The sequence below is a fragment of the Erpetoichthys calabaricus genome, chromosome 9, assembly GCF_900747795.2.
Source record: "Erpetoichthys calabaricus chromosome 9, fErpCal1.3, whole genome shotgun sequence".
NCBI classification, from domain to species: Eukaryota; Metazoa; Chordata; class Cladistia; order Polypteriformes; family Polypteridae; genus Erpetoichthys; species Erpetoichthys calabaricus.
Genome location: NC_041402.2, coordinates 1,747,546 through 1,772,214, shown reverse-complemented (window position 1 = coordinate 1,772,214; position 24,669 = coordinate 1,747,546). Strand labels below are relative to the sequence as shown.

At 47.0% G+C, this 24,669-nt stretch overlaps 1 protein-coding gene across 1 annotated transcript in view; it reads left to right on the top strand.

The window, feature by feature from the left end:
- lrrc8aa (leucine rich repeat containing 8 VRAC subunit Aa) overlaps positions 1-24,669 on the top strand; it is a 52,264-nt gene that overhangs the window by 11,190 nt on the left and 16,405 nt on the right. The window contains exon 2 of the mRNA XM_028809075.2: positions 33-163. The gene's annotated coding sequence lies outside the window, so the exon portion shown is untranslated. The remainder of the gene's footprint in view (positions 1-32; positions 164-24,669) is intronic.

Sequence of the window (24,669 nt, the reverse complement as noted above, 5' to 3'; positions counted from 1 at the left end):
GACTGACCGCCATTTTCTCCCCTCTTGTGCAGCACATCCAGACGCTCCCATGGCGCAGGGGGAGAGCCAAGTCCCTCGCTTGTGTCGGCACCACGTCCCCAAGGATATCGTCTGCTTGGAGTACAGAGCCCTGAAGTACAGATAACGCAGCCGCCCTGGACAGGTGAGTCCCGCTGGGCCGATTTTTGAAATGGCTTCTGTTGCTGTAAAGTGTTTTCAGTTGGGGGGGCAGTTTGTACAGAATGAGGTGCCACTTTGACACACTTACAGTCACCAGAGAGGACATCTGTAGTTTTAGTCCCCTCAGGGTGGGTTAGGTGATCCCCCTTGTTAGTGGTCACCCCAGAGGGCCGCAGTGGCTGCAGGTTTTCATTCCAATCCAGTTGCTCAGTTAGAAGCCAACCCTCGTCAGTAACGGATCTTATTGAATGTCACGGCCTGTGTGACCACAGGAGGTCCCCCAAACTTCCAGACACAATGGTACCAGGACAGTCCCGAGTTCAAAATAACACCACCCAAGTGAAACAATTCTTTCTCTCCGAGCAGCAAGCGGCGCCCACCTCCTTCCGACCCCCCAAGAGTGATTGGAGACCCCGCATCTTTTTATGTCGGATCCGGGAGTCACAGCAGGGCACTGCCAATGCACGTCATGCAGAAGCTCCCCGAACAGGGCCGCCCCTCTGAACTACAAGTCCCAGGAAACACTCTGTGGGTGTCCAAACTGGGCCCTTCTTAAGTTGGGAGATGAATTGTCCCCGATGTCCAGGCTCCTCCAGTCCCTCCATCATACCTTCTCCCCATCTGGGATTAGGACTAGGAACCATCGCAGCCAGGCTGCACCTCCATCCACGTGATCCCTCCATTATGGCCTTCTGGCCTGGTATGGCATTGCACTCCATCCCGGTGGGGGCGCCCGTCCATCCATTATGGCATCTGCACTTCTCCTTGCCATATTCTGCCATGACAGGTCATTCTTATGTCGTAGATTTTCAATGACGTCCTTCTCTTCAAAGTGTTTTATTAAACCAGTGTTGGGGACGAGGGACAAAGTTTAAAGTTGAGGTGCCAACCTTAACCCACCTTGTTTAGTAATAAATCAAATAAAAAAGAGGAAAAAATGGCAGCAAAGTCACAAACTCGCAACTTGGAGCCCCTGCTGGCTCTTTGCTAAGGGTCTCTCTGTAGGGGTCCATCCTGCAGTAGGTTCAGTTTGACAAACGGCCACCGTTATGTTGGTCAGACCGGAATGGGCGGGGCGTCTCAGAGGGATGAGGGCGGAGTCATTTGACCTCAAGGGGCGTCTTCTTGGAGAGAGGCAAGATTGTTAGTGACGGCGCCCCCTCTCGTCCCTTAGTGGTATTGGATACCTGATCTGAGCCGACAAGGTGGTCCACAGACGTGCATGTGGGACACCAGATAGTTCACGATGAACTTGTCATTTGCACCTTGAGCCATTAAAACCGTGAATGCCGCTGTTTGAGACTAAAATAAACAATTAATGGTTGTGGACACTTTGGTGTGGCCGTGTATTGCTGTCCTCGTGTGCCCAGTTTAACCTGCTGACCACAGTTGGGCAGCAAGTGTTCTTTAGTCTGGAGGTGCAGGCTTTGATAGTCCTGATGGCCGCAGCTCCAACAGATGGTGACCGGGGTGTGCTGGCAGAACATTTGTAACGTTGTGAACGCCCTGCAGGGGGAGTAAGCCGAGTACCGGGGGGCTTTTCTGTTTGCCTTACGATCCTCTGCAGGGCCACCTTGTCTGCTATGGAGCAGATCCCATCCCGGGTTCTCCGATTGTGGGTGAGAATATTCTCGATGGAGGGGCGATAAAGAGACACCAAGCTCCCCGTTGTTCCAGAGTTCATTTCCTTCACGTACACAGGAAGTCGAGTCTTAGTTGAGCTTTCTTGGTCAACACTCTGGTGTTTGGTGGACCACGTCAGGGTCCCTAGTAGTCTGAAGATGGACCCTCTATGTGGACGGGGAGAGGCTGAAATGAGTCCTGAGCTCCTTGGTGTCCTCAGTGCCCATACTGGGGGTCTGTGGAGCTCCTCTATAGGCCGGGCCGGGTGAAGACCTTTGGTGCCCCCGTATATGTGAGCTGCACTCATTCTCAGTGGATGACTGATCGGGACCGTCGACATGACCAAGACGAGAACGATCACGTGGGCCGCGTGGCGGTTACCACATTCTAATGTTCTCGTATTCCCAAGATTAATATGCAGTATATCATTAACTTCTATTATTAATCTTTCATTTTTATTTTTCTACATTTATGGATGTAACTTTTTCATTTCATTTTTTGCGGAACCTGCTTCAGCCGCCCCATTTGCACTTTTGTGGTCCACAGTCCGTTTCTGTGGTGCCCCCTGATGCCCATTTTGCTTAATGGTTAATCCCCCACCCTGTCAGTGGGCCCCCTTGTCACCGTCTGAGATGAGCCCCACCACAGTTGTGTCATCGTGGGTGTAGTGGACACGGCCCCCCCGGCGATGATCTGCCACCGAGAAGTCGGCACACGAGGCTGCGATCGCCCAGGGCAGCTTTGTATTTGTATAAACTGGTGGTCCTGAAGATGGCGGGCTCAGCCTGGTATCTTTACACGTAGCTGAGCTGAGATGGCGTCTGTGTGCTGCGACGTAGCCTGCTGTGCCCGTTTTTGGTTTTTACTTTTGAGTTTTTCGTCCCGGCCTTGCTCTTCTCGATCTCCCAGCCTATCTTGGATGGCAGGACCCCCCCTACTGTGCTGAGCCCGTTCTTCTCGGGTGATTTGGAGCCACCGCTTGTTCTTTTTCTTTTTAATTTTCTCCCTAGAACTCGGCGTCCCTGTAAAGTTCTCTCCGCACAATGAAGCCTTTTTACTCCTGTGCTCTCCTAACTGCTGAGCTCACATTTTTAAACGTCCTCTGTGAGCAGAAAGGAAAAAAAAAAAACAAAACGTGGCGATCTTCTGAAACGCAGTCCTGGGATCGCATGTCAGGCTGCTGGCTGGAATACTAAAGAGCGTTAAGGTGGACGGATGTGTAAAGGGCGTGAAATGGGACGGTAAATATTTAACTCTTGTTTTTCATTAGAGCCCACCCTGCGTTTGCCCGTTGGAGTCTTCAGATCTGGGAGAGCAGGGCGGCCCTCCGGGGCGCAGTCAGAAGGAACGGCTCTGCTCGCTGGAGCTTGTGTGTGTTTTTCTTTTTAAAGAGCAGAGTTCCTTCTTTTTAATGAATAACGCGGTTAGGCCGACTCCGGTTAATGAAGGCAGCGACACACAAGGGTGGCATGGTGTACCAGTGCTGGAAAAGTACCAGGAAAACCCACATTTTAAAATGGGACGGTAACAGCGTTTTCAAGTAAACGTCAGCTTTCCTCTCAATCCCCCCGCAAACGCCAATGGAAAAACACCCGTCGTGTAATGCTGAGAAAACAACGCGATTACTGTAGGACTTCACGGGGTGCGCACCACGAAGACCAGCGAGTGTCTGCCACATTGGGGAGGGTTTACACTTAATGCTTCAGAACCATTTTGTGATTTGAAACACTTTATGAATCCCAAAGTGGAAATTGTGTGGGGGCGGCCATTGCAGAGCACCCCCTTGAGCAGTTGTTCAGGTCAAGCGCCCAACAGAGTCGGATCCCCTCTGTCAGTGTGACGAGATTTGAGCCGGCAGCCATTTCAGACAGCAGCACGGGTCCTTAGCCACCGAGATTTGGTCTGAAAGCTGGCACCGTTACCAAAGTCCACATCTTAGTACCAATGCAACAACAGAAAGCCGTGTACCCGGGAGGCACCATAGGCACAGGGTGTGCGCAGCCAAATGTGCCCGTCTGTCCCATTTTTTTGAATGAATCAGCAGATTATTTTTAACATGTTTGGCTTTTTGGTTAACTGTATGCAAGTTCATGCAACTGTCAGACTCGATCCGACATATTAAGCGCTTAATGGACCAGGAGATGAGAGTCGGGTCAAAACCGGAAAGATGAAGAGAAACGCACAACTGGATCCCGATACCAAAAGCAAAATCAATACCCGTGGCCAAAACTCCCAACTACATAGAGATTTACAGTACAAAAGATTTACTTTGAGAACGCCAACTTGATGTAGGTGGCACAGTGGTAGTGCTGCTGCTTTGCAGTAAGGAGACTGTGGATGATTGTGGGTTCGCTTCCCGGTTCCTCCCTGTGTGGATAGCGCTTTGAGTACTGAGAAAAGCGCTATATAAATGTAATGAATTATTATTATTATTTATTATGTAGAGGTGGCCCGATGACGTCACCCGGCAGCATAAAGCACCCAAAACAGCGGTGCCCGTGAGAACACAAACTAGCGGTGTGAAAACAGGACCGTCTATCGCTTTAGAAACAAAACCCCTAAAATCGTAAGAACCGTCCCTGACCGACCACCTTTGAACCTCCTCAGCCCTGGTGGCACCCGAATACCCAGCCCCTGAGTGGCGGTCAGTGGTCATTCAGGTGCGATGACACAACAACAAAACCTCCCAGTGCTGCCCCCCTCACCTCACACGGGGAGTCTCTCGTCCCTGAGGCAGAATCTGCTCCAAGGCTTTTGGCCGTTCAGTTGACTTCCACCGCCAGGGAAAATGAAAGGCTTTAGCATGGAGGTGTGGCAGGCGGTGGGCATTCAGACAATTCCTCCCAAATACCTTCTACACAATAAGCCACGTAAATGGACGGTGAATCCTTGCGTTTCTCTGCTCTTCGCCCAGCTCCTCTGCTTTCCGACTCTGACTGTCCGAGGCAAGACGGAGGAGCACTCTGGTGTGTGGCCCCAGTCTGACAGAAGTACCTCCGGGTCAGGGAGATGTTTCTAGAAGGCAGTGATGGTGGTACTCATGGCATGCTACAGGGCTGCACCATGGGACTACACTTCCCAGCATGCCTGTGGGCTAGTAACACAAGAATGCTGCCCTGCAGTATTGTGAGTATAGTGAGAAAAGGCGCTATATGCATGTAAAGAGTTCTTATGATTCTAGACTCCAGGAAGGCTCACTCATCCTTCAGGCCTCCCTCCCTAGTAAAGGATCCAAGTTCTCGACCTGGATGGGATGCCATGCCGATCTCTGACGACACTTACAAGGCTGATCCTCTCTAAAAGCTGAGTGTCCCCTTTGGGACAAATTAAAGTCCTGTCAGCCTCTCTGAATGGAGATGGAGGAAATCCCAGCAGGCCCTGCTAAGAGAGATCCATCCATCCATTATCCAACCCGCTATATCCCAACTACAGGGTCACAGGGGTCTGCTGGAGCCAATCCCAGCCAACACAGGGCGCAGGGCAGGAACAAACCCGGGGCAGGGCGCACACCAAGCACACACTAGGGACAATTTAGGATGGCCAATGCACCCAACCTGCATGTCTTTGGACTGTGGGAGGAAAGCCACGCAGACACGGGGAGAACATGCAGACTCCACACAGGGAGGACCCAGGATGCGAAGCCAGGTCTCCTTATTGCGAGGCAGCAGCGCTACCCACTGTGCCACCGTGCCGCCCCTAAGAGAGATTACATCGGTTAATTTCTGCATGGACTCGTTTAGAAAATGAGCTCTGCTTCTAAATCACGGAAAACTGTGTGGGACCCGCGTTTACGTACACAGGTCAGCAACACAACAGGTGCCACGCAAAGCGACTCCTCCGCGTCTGCCATGTTGGAATGCGGCTTTCGTTTGTGAAAGGCGACCCGTCAGGGAATGTGACGTCATAATAAGCAGGAGCCAATCAGGGATGGGTCACATGAGAAGCACAAACCAATCAGAGTGCAGTTAGGGGCTGCATTTTCAAAACTTTGTTTTCGCCCCTCCACACGGTGACGATTTCAGAAGCATATGGCTGTGGGACGCTTTTTCATAATTTTACATTTCCAGTTGTTAATGCCAGATGTAGTACGTATGCCACCCAAGTCGCTGCCGAAGACCAACTAGGCACGCGCTGTGACTGCCCCCATCTCTCTGAGATGACATAATCAAAGTCTTTATCTGAAAGCCACTGGACAGTCATGTAGTGTGACGGGGACTTGAGGTGCAAAGCGTGATGCATACAGTGGCGTTGTAACGGCAAAGGTGCAAGGAAGGCTAAGAAAAAATCCTAGAAACCAAATGCAGTGAAGCGCAAGGAGTACAACGCCCAGATGTTGTGGGCGCGGCCTTAGTCACACGCACGTCTTATCGGATTCGTGTGTCTTGTCACAGCAGGAGCCCTGGCTCAGGGTGCCATGGTGACTCGCATGCTCCCCACGCTGTCACTTTATCCACTGGCCATCACGGTGCCACACAAAGCTGGCCCCTTTCACAAAAGGGTGGCTTGTCAGCCTGCATGAGAGATCTGCAGAGGGGGGCTTCTACCCGTGCCCACCGAGGAAGTGTCTGGAAGAGCTGGCTGGAGCCTTTGTGCTCGAGTCTTTAACATGTCACGTTATGATCATGTGACTGATGAATGGCTCTCACGGTCAGTCGTCCCCAGCTGTGTTTCTGAATGGCGGTCACCCACCTCTGCTCTGAAGTCCATCGCGTGCACAGAGGAATTTCCAAGCAGGCTTGTGACCGCGTGTGGGCGAGGGCACTGAGATGGGTTTTCATTCCCAGTGTTGTTCTTTTAATCTCAATGGCGGCTTTGACGCAGCACTTGTGGACGCACTGCTGTCACATTTGTGTCTGGTCCTGGCGCCAACATGTGACCTTCTAACCTGCTGAGCGAATGTAGGAGCTTGGTGTCAGTGTGACTTCTGATTTAGCCGCTGTTTGTTGCCACCATGTGGAGGGTCCTCCTGTCCATCCCCTTCTTTGAGGGGGGCAAAAGTCACTGTGTCATCCGCCTGACTAGCCAAGCATTCTGTGTAATCGAGTTTGACAAGACACCAGTGATAAATGTCATTTGATTAAACAACTCCTTGCTATGGACCTGCCATGGAGCAGGTGGCACCCGTCTGGACGGAGGGGACATTTACAGAGTTAATAAACGTCACCCTGTGGGATTTGATTTTTACAACCCCATCAATCCGTCCTCGCCATCGCTGTGTGGCTGACAACAGGCGGGGTGTCGAGTCTCTAGAGAAATCGGCTGTGAGGTCCTTTAAATTTCCTGGACCTATCCTGGCACTGCACGCTGTGTTTTTATGAACAAATTTTTATTATAAGTACAAGCTGTCTGAGATGTAATCAACGTAGACTTCCATGTTTTTAACGTTGACGGTTGCAGTGCACCATCTTTAGGAATGCACGTTGTAAGGCAGATGGCAATAAAATACATTTCATTTTTCAAATATTGTACCAAATAGCAGATAACCGAGACACCAGTAACCAGATGGACACACACTCTCGTCCTTCTTTTTTTTGGTGGATTTTCTTTTTCTTTCTTTCTTTCTTTTTGTGCTCCCATTATCGCCCTCTTTTTCTTTCTGTGCTCCCTTTATTCATCCCCCTTTCATTTTCTTTTTGTGCTCCCTTCTTTTTCCTTTTCTTTCTTTCTTTTTGTGCTCCCTTTATTCATCCCCCTTTCATTTTCTTTCTTTCTTTTTCTGTGCACCCTTATTCATCCCCTTCATTTTCTTCCTTTCTGTTCTCCCTTTATTATCCCCCTTTCATTTTCTTTTTCTCTTTCTTTCTTTTTCTTTCTTTCTTTCTCTTTCTTTCTTTCTGTGCTCCCTTTATTCATCCCCTTCATTTTCTTTCTTTCTGTTCTCCCTTTATTATCCCCCTTTCATTTTCTTTTTCTGCTTCTTTCTTTCTTTTTCTGCTTCTTTCTTTCTTTCTTTCTTTCTTTCTGTGCTCCCTTTATTCATCCCCCTTTCATTTTCTTTTTCTGTGCACCCTTATTCACCCCCTTTAATTTTCTTTCTTTCTGTGCTCCCTTTATTATCCCCCTTTCATTTCCTTTTTCTTTTTGTGCTTCTTTCTTTCTTTCTTTCTTTCTTTCTTTCTTTCTTTCTTTCTTTCTTTCTTTCTTTCTTTCTTTCTTTCTTTCTTTCTATCGCTAACATATACCTAAGGTGGCAGTAGGAGTGGGCTGCTGTATGCGCTGCTTCCCTCTGTGTTTTGTGTGCCCCGTCTTTCCCTGGCATTGTATCGGGTGTCCAAGCAGCTGGCAGACGAGTAAACTCTACACATTGAAGCCGTGGAGTAGCTGACGTCTCGCAGATGACGTTCTTCTGGTTGAAGTGGATGAGTTTGTCGATTCTCCAATGCTTTTCGGCGGGAGATTTAGAAATTTCCAAACGTTGTTCTGTGTGAGATTCTCAACACATCTCTTTAAAGAGTATGTGCTCCAGATTTCTACAAAATCGTCGTGTGGGGGTCCGAGTTGTTTCATGCGTACAGTCGCAGCAGGTGCTCCTTGCAGATGTGAGAGGTCAAGAAGGAGCAGAGGACCTCACAAGTGCCTCCATATAGCTAGATAGATAGACACTTTATTATTCATTCCCCTACTCCAGCAGCAGCAGCAGCGTACTGATAATAACTTAAATATTAAATTAACGAGTGATAACAATGAAGGTATAACAGACAGACAGTAACTTTGTAGAATGTTAACGTTTACCCCCCCCGGTGGAATTGAAGAGTCGCATAGTGTGGGGGAGGCTGACCCATTGACTACTCAGTAGACCAGCATTAGGGATTTGAAGGTAATCTGTGGCACTACACAGAGCCAGTGTGGTGATCTGAAGAGAGGGGGTGACATGTGCCCACCTCCACAGGTTGAACTCCAGATGTGCCACAGCGGTCTGGTGACTCCCACCCACAGTGAGTTGCAGCAGTCCAGATGTGACAAGGTCAGAAGCTCCTGGACGATACGGGCTGATGTTGTAGGTCTGCGAGACCAGGAGACCGTTGTACTGTGGTCGTTGATCAGCAGGTGTGAGGTGAGCTGGGATTACAAGGAGGGGTCCGTCTTTGCCAGGTTGATCTGGAGATGGTGCTCCTTCATCCAGGTTGTGCTATCAGTGAGACGTGCAGAGATTCCGGTGGATACCCTGTGGTCCTGAGGAGGGAACGACGGGTCCAGCTGCATATCACCAGCATAGGACAGATACAAGAAGACAGAATGGTGGGCCTAGTGAGAAGAGGAGGTGACCAAACAGCAATACTGGGGCACCCTTGAAACCATGACATCGCTCCACACTTGGACTCGAGTGGTAGGACTCCAGCCATCTGAGGGCAGTCCTAATGATGCCAAGGTCTGAGTGGGTAGCAAGGAGGGCTTGGTGGGTGACCGTATCAAAGGCAGAGGAGACCTCTAGCAGGATGAGGACAGATGATGACATGACAGTAGCTCTAATCTGCCATAACATGTTTAGTGACTGGGGACATCTAGGTGGAGTGACCCTCTTGTGGCCTGACGGATTAGGATCAAACAGTCTGTCCTGTAGGCAGAAGGCAGAGATCTGGTAGATGCGACACCATCCAGTGCTTTGGATGGAAAGGAGAGGAGAGTTTGTGAGGACCCTCGTGAGATGCGTCAAGTTGTCACGTTTTGATGTCGGGATATCCCCAGTCGTTCTTTGTGGTGCTGCCGATGTGGACGTTACTCGGGTTTGTGTCTTCCATCCTGCCCTCATTCAGTAGGCGACTTGTTGGATTGAAGGTCTGTTTCTGCTTGCACACACAGGATTCTGCCGACGTTCTTTCTTTGTCTTTCCATGTTGTTCTCGCAGATGTTTCCGTTTCTGTCTGCACAAACTGTCATCCTTATCCGGGGTCCGGGTGATTCCTCGCCATGAATTTGTGCCCATTTGGCTGTCACTGTGTGCTTTTCATGGTGGCATGTGGAGGTGCGGGTGGCATCGCCTCACACGATTGTTCTTTGAATGTGCTCGTCTTTTCTTATCTAGTTGACAGGGCCGCACAGTCGCCGACACGAGGGTCTGCGCGCCAGGACTGATGATTAAATTTAAATGTAGGTCACGCACACCATAGTGGACCCTCACGGCAATGTGGACGCACCAAATATAAACGGGCCTTTAAATATAAAAAGAGGGAGAGTCTGTGACCCAAGGGTGACATCCTGAAACACGCAGTGTGGCCTAACAGGGTGGCAGTGGCACACATCAGGATGCAGGGTCCGGTCAAGTTGTGGTCTTACCCAGTGATGCCCTTCAGTTTACTAACAGATTGATCATGTAAGGCGCTATATGAATGACAGGAGCACTCTGTAAAATGGCTTCTGATGACAGAAAAACACAGACCCCTATTGAGAAATGAGCCTCTTCAAGTTCACAAAACAGATGAGTCATCCCCTGGCCAATCGCCCTTATCAGCCTGTGCCAGGTCACGGAGGTCCATAGAGTGCTGATAGCAGCAGAGAGGCCCACAGTCGCTGTATTGGGGGGCCAGCGTGAGACCTGAAGAGAGCCTCTCGTGATTAAAGCATTACAAAGAGCTGAAGCCCACCCTGATCAGTTCATCCTCAAGAGGTGCAGAGGGGCTAAGAGCTGATGTCCTCAGTTACTATCAATGAGGCTGAGAACGAGGGTCTTGTTGGAGAAGAGAGGTCCTTCAGAGTGATGCCATAGGATATCCATTTTTGGGTCCCCAAAACTTCCATCCACATGAAGAGTCCAGAAAGAACCTTCAGCTGCTTAAAAGGGTCCATAAATGATCATGAAGAGATGGTAAGAGATTTCTAAAATTCAAGGAGAGTCCACAGGATACGCTCAGGACCACTTGGTCTTTAAGTATCCTGTGCTGTACATGAAGCATGTGGTCCACATTATTATTATTATTATTTAACTGACCCCCTTTATCCAAGGTGACTTAAACCATTTCAGAGGTACAGTTGGTGACATTTCTTTTGCTTTTTCAGTTGGAGTACAGGCAGGTGACGTGACTTGCTCAGGGTCACACAGTGGCGTCAGTAGTGGGATTTGAACCCACAACCTCAGGCTGTAAAGTCCAAAGCCTGAACAACTACACCTGCCATTCTCAGGGCCTTTACAAAGCTGAAAAGAACCTTCCCAAAATGAAACGGTGAATGTGAAGTGACAACCCTATAAAGTGCCATTAAAGAAGTGTAGCATGGCGGAGGGACTTCAGCACAAAGCCCTTCATGCCTTCTCCCCTCTCTTGGCTCGGCTCCTCCAGTTGTAAAAATAAAGGGAAAAAAAATCCTAAGCACGTCTGGCCTTTGTGGAATTTAACAGAATGGCGTCAGTGACCACATACGACTTGAAACAAGCAGATGGCGTACGTCTCTAATAGTGCGTGTGACACACTGAGGCTGAAGTCCCTGATGGCCCACACTCTGGCGCTTCACACATAACTTCAACTGCATGGTCTGGATGATGGGGACAGCGCCTGAGCGATTATTGTACCTGCTGCATGGACCGTGGCTCAGGTGCCAGCTGTCTGCGTTATACAGGCGCTAGAAATAAAATGGCGTACACAGCAAGTTTCTTATTCATTTGTTATCTACTAGCTTTCCTATCTATCTATCTATCTATCTATCTATCTATCTATCTATCTATCTATCTATCTATCTATCTATCTATCTATCTATCTATCTATCTATCTATCTATCTATCTATCTATCTATTATATAGTGCCTTTCACATCTATCTATCTACAGTGCATCCTGAAAGTATTCACAGCACTTCATCACTTTCTCCACATTTTGTTATCTTACAGCCTTATTCCAAAATGGATTCAATTCTTTTTTTTCCTCAGAATTCTGCACACAACACCCCATAATGACAACGTGAAAAAGTTTGAGGTTTTTGCAAATTTATTAAAAATAAAAAAACTGAGAATTCCCATGTCCATAAGTATTCACAGCCTTTGCTCAATACTTTGTCGATGCCCCTTTGGCAGCAATTCCAGCCTCAAGTCTTGTTGAATATGATGCCACAAGCTTGGCACACCTGTCCTTGGCCAGTTTGGCCCATTCCTCTTTGCAGCACCTCTCAAGCTCCATCAGGTTGGATGGGAAGCGTCGGTGCACAGCCATTTTAAGATCTCTCCAGAGATCAATCAATCGGATTCAAGTCTGGGCTCTGGCTGGGCCACTCAAGGACATTCACAGAGTTGTCCTGAAGCCACTCCTTTGATATCTTGGCTGTGTGCTTAGGGTCGTTGTCCTGCTGAAAGATGAACCGTCGCCCCAGTCTGAGGTCAAGAGCGCTCTGGAGCAGGTTTTCATCCAGGATGTCTCTGTACATTGCTGTAGTCATCTTTCCCTTTATCCTGACTAGTCTCCCAGTCCCCCACAGCATGATGCTGCCACCACCATGCTTCACTGTAGGGATGGTATTGGCCTGGTGATGAGCGGTGCCTGGTTTCCTCCAAACATGACGCCTGGCATTCACACCAAAGAGTTCAATCTTTGTCTCATCAGACCAGAGAATTTTCTTTCTCATGGTCTGAGAGTCCTTCAGGTGCCTTTTGCAAACTCCAGACGGGCTGCCATGTGCCTTTTACTAAGGAGTGGCTTCCGTCTGGCCACTCTACCATACAGGCCTGATTGGTGGATTGCTGCAGAGATGGTTGTCCTTCTGGAAGGTTCTCCTCTCTCCACAGAGGACCTCTGGAGCTCTGACAGAGTGACCATCAGGTTCTTGGTCACCTCCCTGACTAAGGCCCTTCTCCCCCGATCGCTCAGTTTAGATGGCCGGCCAGCTCTAGGAAGAGTCCTGGTGGTTTTGAACTTCTTCCACTTACGGATGATGGAGGCCACTGTGCTCATTGGGACCTTCAAAGCAGCAGAAATTTTTCTGTAACCTTCCCCAGATTTGTGCCTTGAGACAATCCTGTCTTGGAGGTCTACAGACAATACCTGTGACTTCATGCTTGGTTTGTGCTCTGACATGAACTGTCAACTGTGGGACCTTCTATAGACAGGTGTGTGCCTTTCCAAATCATGTCCAGTCAACTGAATTTACCACAGGTGGACTCCAATGAAGCTGCAGAAACATCTCAAGGATGATCAGGGGAAACAGGATGCACCTGAGCTCAATTTGGAGCTTCACAGCAAAGGCTGTGAATACTTATGGACATGGGCTTTCTCAATGTTTTTATTTTAAATAAATTTGCAAAAACCTCAAGTAAACTTTTTTCACGTTGTCATTATGGGGTGTTGTGTGTAGAATTCTGAGGAAAAAAATGAATTGAATCTATTTAGGAATAAGGCTGTAACACAACAAAATGTGGAAAAAGTGATGAAGCCCTGGGAATACTTTCTGGATGCACTCTATCTATCTATCTATCTATCTATCTATCTATCTATCTATCTATCTATCTATCTATCTATCTATCTATCTATCTATCTATCTATCTATCTATCTATCTATCTATCTATCTATCTATCTATCTATCTATCTATCTATCTATCTATCTATCTATCTATCTATCTATCTATCTATCTATCTATCTATCTATCTATCTATCTATCTATCTATCTATCTATCTATCTATCTATCTATCTATCTATCATATAGTACTGTTCACATTTATCACTCTTTTTATTATATAGTGCCTTTCACACCAATAAGAGAGCTGTGCCCTCACTGCCTGCCTATCTGCCCACCTACACTTTGTGTCCCTTTCCCTTCCTTCCTGTCTGTTTGTTCTCCTCTGACTTTTCGACATTGGTGCATATTCATATTTTTTGGCGTCTGTCGTTCCTCTCCTATTGTGTTTGTTTGTATGTCGTGTCTCTCAGATCTCTCTCTCCGTCTGTCTCTGCTCCTTTTTTCTTCCCCCTTTTTTGTTGTCGGCTCATATTCACATTTTCTGTTGCTAAGGCAGTTTCTATGTGTCACCCTCGCCTGTTGACATTCCAGGCAGTGTAACACTCCCCCCCCCCAACCCCCCCAGCCCCCCCAGTAAATGCCATGTTGTTATCTAGAACACCAGGAGGCTGAGTGCCCCACCATCGGACCGTCAGAGCATCTTATGGAAGTCACTCAATAAAAATAACAGACAAGCTGGAGTCCAGTAAGTTGCCTGCCACCCAAATGTCTTTTGTTAAAGATGTCGATTCAGTCAAACCGTGTCGGTGGTCTCGTGTCTCGCCACACATTGCGATAGACTGAAAACATGACAGTAAATAGTAAACTGGTGGATTAACATTCGGGAGCACTGAGGGATCCCCACTGGGGTCTGAATTTTCTGCTGGCACTCTGGTTACAGCCCCAGGTGGGTTAGTCTGTCTGTCGGTCTGTCAGTTGTCGAATTCCAGGTGCCGCATTCTCAAGTCTACAATTCCTAATATTTTGCAGTTGCTCTGACACCGTAAGGCGCCTTGTGACAGCGAGTCCCATTAATCGCACTGCACTCTATGAAAGGAACTGATGGCTGGCACGCCCTGTAGTGATGGGTTCTAGCTGGTGCCCATGTTTGCTGGGTTACACCTTGGTGAAGATAACTGGGACCAGTTAAAGCGGACACAGATGTCCTAAATTGCATTGCACACATGGTGACTTTAGTCACTTTGATGTGTTTTGGGACACCAAGCTGAGGAATCCTCTCTGCACATTCTGCAGACGCACCATCAGAGCCCCGTGTTTGTTAAATAAATAAATAAAAGAGGGTGAACGGGACTTGAAGGAGGCCACTTCACCTTATCACTCTGTCACCCGCTTGTCCTCCTACTCCTGCTGCTGCTGCTGCGGTGGCCTTATCAGTGCCCACCACTGGCGCCTGCTTCATTGTTGTAAGTCCCCCCAAGCTGGGCTTGTCCACATCTTGTTTCTCTTTCCTTTTTACTTTCTCGTATATTAAGTTTAGGGTAAGTATTGGAATTGTCCAAAGATTTGATGTCGAGATTTTGATGAATCTCGATGTTTTTAGACCTCCCTAAGTCTGAAAGCATAATTTTTGGAATTGTCTGTGTGTGTAAACACAATAACTTGAGGACGCTTTCACTTACGTCAACCAGATTTTACATACCAGTATTAAATACAAAACGTAGATTTCTATGAACTTTTTGGGCTGTTTCCGCTAACCTGAAGTGGTACGTTACCTTTTATTCAAGCAGCTGCAGAGTTCAATTTATTCAACTTTACTTTTCTAATAATACTATTAATGTGATTTGATTTGTTGTTGATGGCTCTTTTAATGTACATAATATAAAAATCCTTCTCTTACAATTTACTCCTCAAATATCCATCCAAGTATACGAGAGAGTTGAGCAGAGACAACTCTTGATTCTTTTCAGGCCCTCCCTTAACCTGACCACCCTGTCTGTGTACGCCGACTCCATTCGGAGAGCTGCTGCCGATCCCGCAGGCAATAATAACCTGAGGGGTCACAGGTCGTGGGGACAGTGATGTCCCCTCCAAATCCCTCCTGCACACATCTGATGAGCACGAATGTGAGCCGCTGGGGGACCCCGACTGGGGCATCGAGAATTGTATGAGAAAAGCAGTTCAAGTGGTTGAGGACGTGATGCCCCACTAACAGCGCTGCTTCAGTCTGGGCCAAAATTTAAAACAAACAGAAGTAGAAATCATTTTATACCGATGGTAATAAAACTTGAAAAATGGGCCAAACTTCACTTCTGTTGAAGAATTCCAATTGAGAGAGAGAGTCAAAAACGTAAAGGGGACTTCCCTGTAACTCCGGTGACAGAAGAAGGTCGTAGTTCTGTCATTTCTCTTCACGGCCTCCCTGCCTTCTTGTGTCACTCCTCTTCATCTTCTCAGCTGCTCTTCTCCTCCTCCTTAACCTCAATATCAGCGGTGAGCCTCGTTAAGGTGACGTGACCGTCACCTGCTGCTGTAAGGGGGACGTGGAAGACGTTCAAACTGCAGCTGTCTGTCGCTTGGCCTCCACCATTGTGGACATTTGTAGCCATGGAGCAGCAGGACCGTTTTTTTGATAGCTTTCCTCTTCTTTTTGCTGCAAATTGCAGCTTTGAGTTTTCTCTCGAGGCGTAGCACACACAGTACGTTACGTTGGTCACCGATTGTCCATTTTCCTGAAAACGCGACAGAATAAGACCCTTCGTGTCCCAATGATTTTGTTGTTTGAATTTGTTCTTCACCGGAGACGACGGTTGTTTCCACTCTCGTGCTTTCTCACTCACAGTGATGGACCCATGTGTCATCTCGGGTGACAATCTGCCACAAAACGCTCAGATCTTCTCCATAATGTTTCGGGAGTTGGATCACAACCTCCATGTGGTTTTGCTTGTGCAGATCAGTAAGCCGTTTGGATGCCCATTTTGTGCAAACTTTGATACCCCAAGGCGTTTGCAGATCCATGGCTGACATCCAAATGTGCGGCAGTAACAGACAGCATAATCCGGGAGTCTTTTCCAATGAAGGCATTGGCCATGTCACTGTGGGCTTGTGTGCAAGACATCGATGGTCGACCAGATTGAGCTTTGTCTCTTACGCTCGTTTTGCCAGATCTGATCCTGAAGTTCTTGTTGAGTCCTGCTGTTTTCACTTCCATCCTTCGGTGGACTCCGGCAGGTTTCACTCCCTCGGCCCACAGACAGCTCAGTCTGGTGTGTTCTTCAATAAGTGGCGCAGCCCTGCAGTGGAGCATCTTCAACTAGACTGGTGCCAACTACCCATAAGCCACTGCAAACGCCTCGTACTGTGTCAGCTGCTATCTGTTGGGTTTCAGATTGCCTTGGCTTTTTCATTTACCATCATATGTATGGTGGTGGGCGGAACGGCGGCGCAATGGGTAGCACTGCTGCCTCACAGTAAGGAGACCCAGGTTTGCTTCCCGGGTGCGTGGAGTTTGCATGTTCTCCCTGTGTCTGTGTGGGTTGCCTCCCACAGTCCAAAGACATGCAGGTTAGGTGGATTGGCGATCCTATAACGGTGTCATCTCCAGACAGAGGAGCAGCTTCAGCAACAGACTGCTGTCACCGTCCTGCTCCACTGACAGACTGAGAAAATCGTTCCTCCCCCAAACTATACGATTCTTCAATTCCACCCGGGGGGGGGTAAACGTTAACATTATATAAAGTTATTGTCTGTTTTTAACTGCATTGTTATCAATCTTTAATTTAATACTGTCTTTAATTTAATCTATCTATCTATCTATCTATCTATCTATCTATCTATCTATCTATCTATCTATCTATCTATCTATCTATCTATCTATCTATCTATCTATCTATCTATCTATCTATCTATCTATCTATCTATCTATCTATCTCCATCCTGCCTACTACACTAAATTAAAATCTATCTATCTATCTCTGAATTGTCCTTAGTGTGTGTGTGTGTGCGTGCCCTGCGGTGGGCTGGCACCCTGCCCAGGGTTTGTTTCCTGCCCTGTGTTGGCTGGGATTGGCTCCAGCAGACCTCTGTGACCATTTAGTTAGGATATAGCGGGTTGGATAATGGATGGATGACTAGATGGATGTACAGTGGTGTGAAAAAGCATTTGCCCCCTTCCCGATTTCAATGTGAATTTATTTATAGAGCACATTTAATACAACATCAGTAATGCCGTAGCCAATAGAACATAAAATACATAAAACATAATGAAACAAACCACTGAGGGTTACCCTTATGTGAATTTCCCCTTGGGATTAATAAAGTGTCTGTCTGTCTGTAAGATCATGAAAAGTTGTGTTTTATACAAATCAGCCGAAGGGGGCCCTTCAGGTAGTGAGGTAGAGAATTCCACAGCAAAAGCTTTAGTTTTACACTTCATATGAGAGACCACAAGACGTAACCGACTGGCATCCCTAAGGTAAAACACACCGTTCAGGCGGACGCAGAGCCGCGTAGAGATTTTAAAAACCAGCAGCAACATTTTAAGATCAATCCTAAAACTAACTGGCAACCAGTGCAACGAGGCCAAGATTGGGGGTACAGAGGCAGACAACCAAAAAAAAACGAGCAGTAGCTTTGTGAAATAATTGCCACCAGCGTATTGGGGATTTGCTAATCGCAGAATCCACCGAGTTGCAGTGATCAAGCAGGAGCGACTCTACCTCAACATCCCTAGGAGTTTCAAAAAAAAGGCGGAGTGTTGGCTCTGAGGCTAGGGATCTGCACTGGTAATTGGAAGGTTTGCCGGTTCGAATCCCCTAAATGCCAATAGGGACTTTGCTCTGTTGGGCCCTTAAGCAAGGAAGGCCCTTAACCTGCAATTGCTGAGCACTTTGAGTAGTGAGAAAAGCGCTATATAAATGCAAAGACTTATTATTAATTATTATTATTATTATTAAAGCTGGGCAAAGCAAACTCTCGACCATGGAATGAATGTGTTCCTCAAAAGTGAGGTTCCTGTCAAAAATAAGCCCAAGATTGTGAACTTGAGCTTTACAGAAGTCCACGATTCACAACACTTGGTGGTTTCTGATCTCCAAACAAATGAAGTACAACACGAAAAAACAACCCGAGTAGACACAATACTCGCGTCTTTCAACGATCGATTGATTTATTGAAGGAAAAAAATTCACCAACATCCGTATCACCCGTGTGAAAAAGTATTCGCCCCTTTAGTCACTCAACCAACCAGTGAACCCAAAGTACAGTGCTGTGAAAACGTATTTGCCCCCTTCCTGGTTTCTTTTTTTTTTTTTTGCATGTTTGTCACATTTAAATGTTTCAGATCATCAAACAAATTTAAATATTACACAAAGAGATCCCAATTAAACACAAAATGCAGTTTTTAAGATTTTATTTATTAAGGAAAAAAGATGATCCAAACCTACATGGCCCCCTAAACCTAATACCTGGTTGTGCCACCGTTAGCGGATCAGGGATTTCGACCGCTTGTGAGAACTAGGAGTCTTTCACATTTGTTTGTGAGTCTTTCACGTCGCTGTGGTGGAATTTTGGCCGACTCTTCTTTGCAGAACTGTTTCAATTCAGCCACATTGGAGGGTTTCTGAGCATGAACCGCTTTTTGAAGGTCATGCCACAGCATCTCAATAAGATTCAAGTCCGGACTTTGACCAGGCCACTCCAAAACCTTCATTTTGTTTTTGTTAAGCCATTCAGAGGTGGACTTGCTGGTGTGTTTTGGATCATTGTCCTGCTGCAGAGCCCAAGTGTGCTTCAGCTTGAGGTCACGAACTGATGGCCGGACATTCTCCTTCAGGATTTTTTAGTAGAGAGCAGAATTCCTGGTTCCGTCAATCACAGCAAGTCGTCCAGGTCCTAAAGCAGCAAAGCAGCCCCAGACCATCACACTACCACCACCATCATGTTTGACTGTTGTTATGATGTTCGTTTTCTGAAATGCTGTCTTACTTTTACTCAGTCCACAGAATATTTTCCCAAAAGTCTTGGGGATCATCAGATGTTTTTTTGGCAAAAGTGAGACGAGCCTTTATGTTCTTTTTGGTTTCGCCTTGGAACTCTGCCATGCATGCCATTCTTGCCCAGTCTCTTTCTTATGGCTGAGTCATGAACTCTGACCTTAACTGAGGCAACTGAGACCTGCAGTTCTTTAGATGATGTTCTGGGTTCTTTTGTGATCTCTTGGGGTCATTTTTGTAGGCCATCCACTCCTGGGAAGGTTCACCACTGTTTCATGTTTTCTCCATTTGTGGATACTGGCCTGTGGTGGGTTGGCACCCTGCCCGGGATTGGTTCCTGTCTTGTGCCCTGTGTTGGCTGGGATTGGCTCCAGCAGACCCCCGTGACCCTGTGTTCGGATTCAGCGGGTTGGATAATGGATGGATGGATACTGGCTCTCGCCGTGGTACGCTGGAGTCCCAAAGCATCAGAGATGGCTTTGTAACCTTTTCCAGACTGATAGATGTCAATTACTTTGTCATCTTTTCCTGAATTTCTTTAGATCGCGGCATGACGTCTTCGTTTTTGGGCTTGTTTGACCTACTTCACTTTGTCTGACCGGTTCTATTTAAGGTCTGGCAGTAATCAGGCCTCAGTGTGGCTGGTGAAATTGAACTTGGCTTTCCAAAAAATGTGATTAACCACAGTTACTTCTTGAGTTAACAAGGGGGGCAATTACTTTTTCACAAGTAGGTTTGGAGTTTTTTTTTTTCCTTAATAAATAAAATCTTAACCTGCATTTTGTGTTTACTTGGGTTATCTTTGTTTAATATTTAAATTTGTTTGATGATCTGAAACATTTAAGTGTGACAAACATGCAAAAAAATAAGAAATCGGGAAGGGGCAAATACTTTTTCACAGCACAGTAAATGATACTCGACTAGACACATCCAAGCTTGACGGTTGCCAGCCCTATGAATCCAGACATCACTTGGAGAGAACTTTTCTAGCAATGCGACATTGAAAAAGAAAGGTCTGAACAAGAAACCCACCACTCCTCGATCAAAAGAAATTCCACAACACCTGAGAAAGTCGGGGAAAAAGTCAGAAAGCAAACTCTGAAACGCTGCACCTGGAGGGCCACCATCTCCAAATGGAGAAAACCTGCCCAGGAGTGTCCAGCTTAGTAGAATAAAGACTCGGAGATCACGTAGAAAACTCATCCAGGAGGTCAGGAGAAGAACATGTGAGGAGCGGCAGACCTCAATCAGGTCAGCTCATGATTCCATTAGAAAGACACCGGGCACAAGTGGCATCCATAGGAGACTTGCTAGATGAGAACCACAGCTAAACAAAAAGAGCATAAAGGCTTGTCTGATATTTGGAGAAGAGTCCAGCTGCAGTCAGGATGGTTTTAGGCCTCGGACAGACCCGAGCACTTCAGACACTGTGAGGTCCGTAAATTGAAGCCCCTCCCCTGTTTCGTCCCTCATGATGACTTCAGGTCCTGCACTCAGACGTGTATTCAGCGTTTATTACACTCCTAAACTATCGAGATCTCTCAGTTCTGCGTCCAAACCAGCAGTTGTTTTGGTGTCCAATATTAGAAACGAACAAAAAATCTTCACATTTAGTATTTTATAGAATACGTCTTATATCTGCGTTTGCCACGTCTCGTTCGTGAGGCCGCACTTTTTAATACGTCAGTTATACGCTGCACTCCACGGAGTGGTCTCTCTGTGGCTGAGGGTCTACGCTGGTAATCAGAAGGCTGACCTCGTACAGTATAAAAATGGGAAATGCGACAGAAGAAGACAAAGAAGAAGAATAAATGCTATGCTGCACTCCGCTACATATTCTTACAGACTCATAGAATTTGTGTAAACGGTCAAAATATGCAAATACTCCGCGCCAGACGTCTAGGAGCTCTTTAGAGGCCAGACTTCGAGGTCCTCTCTGTGTATTATTACTGGTGTACAAAATTTGAACATTTGTATTAACGCTGCATTAATTGTATTTATAGTCCAGAGGTGTGACGTAGTCGTTTGGGTCGCTGTAATAAGTGTTTAATATGCCACTGTGCTCTGTGCCAATATATCTTATAAATTCGCCTTTTTCTACTCACATGCACAGTTGACACAAAGCCAGATTTAGCACCGGTGTTCACCGTATAAGAACTGCTAGGCAAGCATTAGAAGGGACAACTGTGAAATGGGCAGTCACTCCGAGGACCATTGTGCAGAGTCAGCATGACATTGTCTCCTTATTGCCTTGTTTGGAATGGTGTGATTCACCGAAGTGGGGACCTGCACATGAAGAAAGGGTATAAAGCCCGGCACACCTTTGAAGCTGACGGACGGATGGGAGATAACGTCATCCGATCGGGAAAATGAAGAAAATGGCAGCCTCTACACATCGGGCCCCGACTCCTGAACTGGGTTCTTGTCATTGGCTTTGTTCGTCTGTTATGCAGCGTAAGCCGTCATTAAAGAAAGCGAAGTTATTTCTCCTGTGTGATTTCTTACCGCCGTATCACAAAGGGAGGGTATCGGGCATCGCCTTTTTGTATTATATCTGTATAGATTCGGGTTATGTAACACGCCGCAATTACAAAAGAACTCATTCCCAGGGATGGATACAGTTGCCCAGCTAAGACCTTCCCTGTTAGCCGAGTGGCTTTGCGTGCCCATTTGTTGATGGCTCGCCACCTTGAAGCAAATACGAGGAGACGTTTATTACATTAGCACGACACTTTATCCTGGTGAAGCCTTTTTTTATTTATAATATTTTTTTGCACACATTTCAGTTTGCCACCATTACTATAATAGGACATTTAGCACAAAAGTGTGGGATTGGGGGCATGGAAAGTGGGCGGAGTCAATAGAGCGGCCTCAGAATGTCTCGGGTCGCTGAATCTGTCCGAGGCCTAAAACTGTCCTGCTGGACTCTATTGACTATTTGCCCAAAAAAACCTCTTAATTACCCCTCAAAACCTTTGTGGATGAAGTTTGTGGACAGCCGAGTCAGAAGTGGAACTTTTTGGACGTCACGGTCCCGTTGCACCTGGTGTAACACCAACATACCTTTCCACGATAAGAGCTTCACACCCGCAGTCAAGTATCGTGGTGGTAGCTGGGATGCTGTGAGGATGCTTTGCTGCTTCAGGGCCTGAGTGACTTGCCATGAATGAGGGAAGCAGGAATTCAGAAGGTACTGAAGGAGATTGCCTGCTCATCCATCTGTGATCTGAAGCTCAAGCACAATTGAGTTGTAGAGTAGGAAAACCGTCCAAAGCACAAGAGCGAGACCACCTCTGGTTTTGGAGAGTCCTAGTCAAAGTGCTGCCTTTGAAATGTTGTGGTGGGACCCTAAATGGGCATCTCATAGTTGAGAACCCTCCAGTGTGGCTGAAATGAACAATTCTTTAGAGGAGACTGGGCCATAATGTCTCCATGGGAATGACAAAGACTCAAGTATTAAGTTCAGGGGGGGGCAATTAGTTTTTCACACGGGGGATACAGGTGCTGATGAACTTTGTTCCTTGAATAAATCAAATGATCATTTCAAAACCTTGTGTTTACTCGGGTCGTCTCTTGTGTTCGGCTAAATTAGTTTGGAGATCAGAAACAGTCAAGTGATACAAATAAGCAAGAGCAGGGGACATCAGAAAGGGGGCAAATACTTTTTCACAGCACTGGCACTATTTCATTCCTTTGTGTTTTATTTCCTGCCTTGTAGGTGGCCCAGCATGGACAACAGCGGTAAACTAACTATGGGACGCTGTGACCAAGTTGTTTGAATGCCTGATGTCTGTGCCAGGGCCGCAGCTCTAACTGCACTCAAAATGTGACATGGGTTCAATGGCAGGCAGGCCTTGACCTGTGCCAGTTTACCAGAGTAGAGTAAAAACCAGAAGCTGCTGTCGGAGTCGGCTGCCTGTCGTGGTTACCCAGTTAGCTGTGTAAGCTGGAGCCCATGTGTTCGCCAGCTGTGGCGGTCCTGTCGTGGGAAGCACTCATTTCACTCTTGTGACTCATTGTGTACTCCGGTGACACATGTAGGCAGGACGCTCCATCTTGGTAATCTTTTGTGTGGCAGGCTGGGCACAGGAAGCCGGTGGGGTGGGGTGGGGGGATGTTCTTCTTGTGCCTCCGGCCTTCCTTTGCTGTGACATTTTTTGAAGGTGAGTTGCTTCTCTTTGAATTACTTTTTATGGTGGCCTGGCCAGTAAATGAAGAGATGGCAAGTTCAGTCACAGCTATTGAGTCCATGTTGGATGTGGCAGGTCACGTCACCTCTGTGAGATGTCCCGTGACAACAAAATAAATAAATGTGACAGCCTGCATGAAGGCGTTTGAGTTGTGCCAGCGTCTGTTTAAAGTAAGTGGATCCAAAACACTTGTGTGGCTGAGGGGAATTGGCACTTCCTTTACATTCAAGAGTATTGTGACTGGATGGGCAGAATTACATGTGAATGTCGGGGCACCAAGTAGGTGTAAAAGTTTAATTGGCACAAAACAACAAAGTTGAACTGCTCAGTGCCACCTATCACAGAAAATAATGGCATGTTGGCTGGTTCCTCTTGGGGAGATTCATGTATGGTGTAGGAACTCGCCCCACGCTAAGTTCAGGTCCAAAGCTGGCAACCTCTTCTGATTACCATCAGGTTTTTATATTGTCCTGGCCAGAAGGGGAGGGGCCAACTCAGGGTGCCCAAGTCAGGTCAGTTGCCCTCTCCTGGTGGCTATGCAGAGCTGCAGGTGGAAAGAGAGAAACCGCTAGTATGAGCGCCTCCTTTCATCCCATAGTGGTACTGCTTACCTCAGCAGAAGCAGGACGGTGATCCCAGGCGCACACGCCTCACACTGTGCACTTAATAATAGTAATACTTAATAATTAGCAGGAAGTACCCACGTTTTTAACCTGGCTACACAAAAACAAGAAGTTGTTCCAAATTCTTCCTTTTTCAGTACACGAGAGCAAAATCAATCTCTCCCAGAACACGAAACCTGGTCTGCTCCGTGACTACCGAGCCACCTCTTAACGTGTCACGTGCTTAGTAGGTCTGTCAAATCACACAAACATGAGGGTTCAGATACTCGTATTTAAAAATAAGTAAACATTCTAAAATATTCACACCTAGAATAAAAGTTCTAAATTCTACTATGCGTGCATTTGTATTTAACAATCTACTGTATGCTTCATTATTATTAATAGTTTTGTGTCTTTGCTCATGGAGTGTTTGCCAGTTATGCAGTGTGTGTGATGCTCCTTCACAAGAGTGGGATATGGAACGTGATCTGATCAGAGAGACGCGTGGAATGGAGGGGGGAGGGGCTACTTCATGTGCCTGTAATGCGCATATGAAACCTGTACAAAGTCACTTGCAGTTACGGAAACACGTCTCACACACACGTTATTTTAGTCCTCCGCACCCTTTCCCCTCCTCGAGCCCTCCAACCTGCCATGTGCCATTCTGGTGCAGTCGGGGCCCATCTGTATTTAATTGTAAAAGTCGTGGC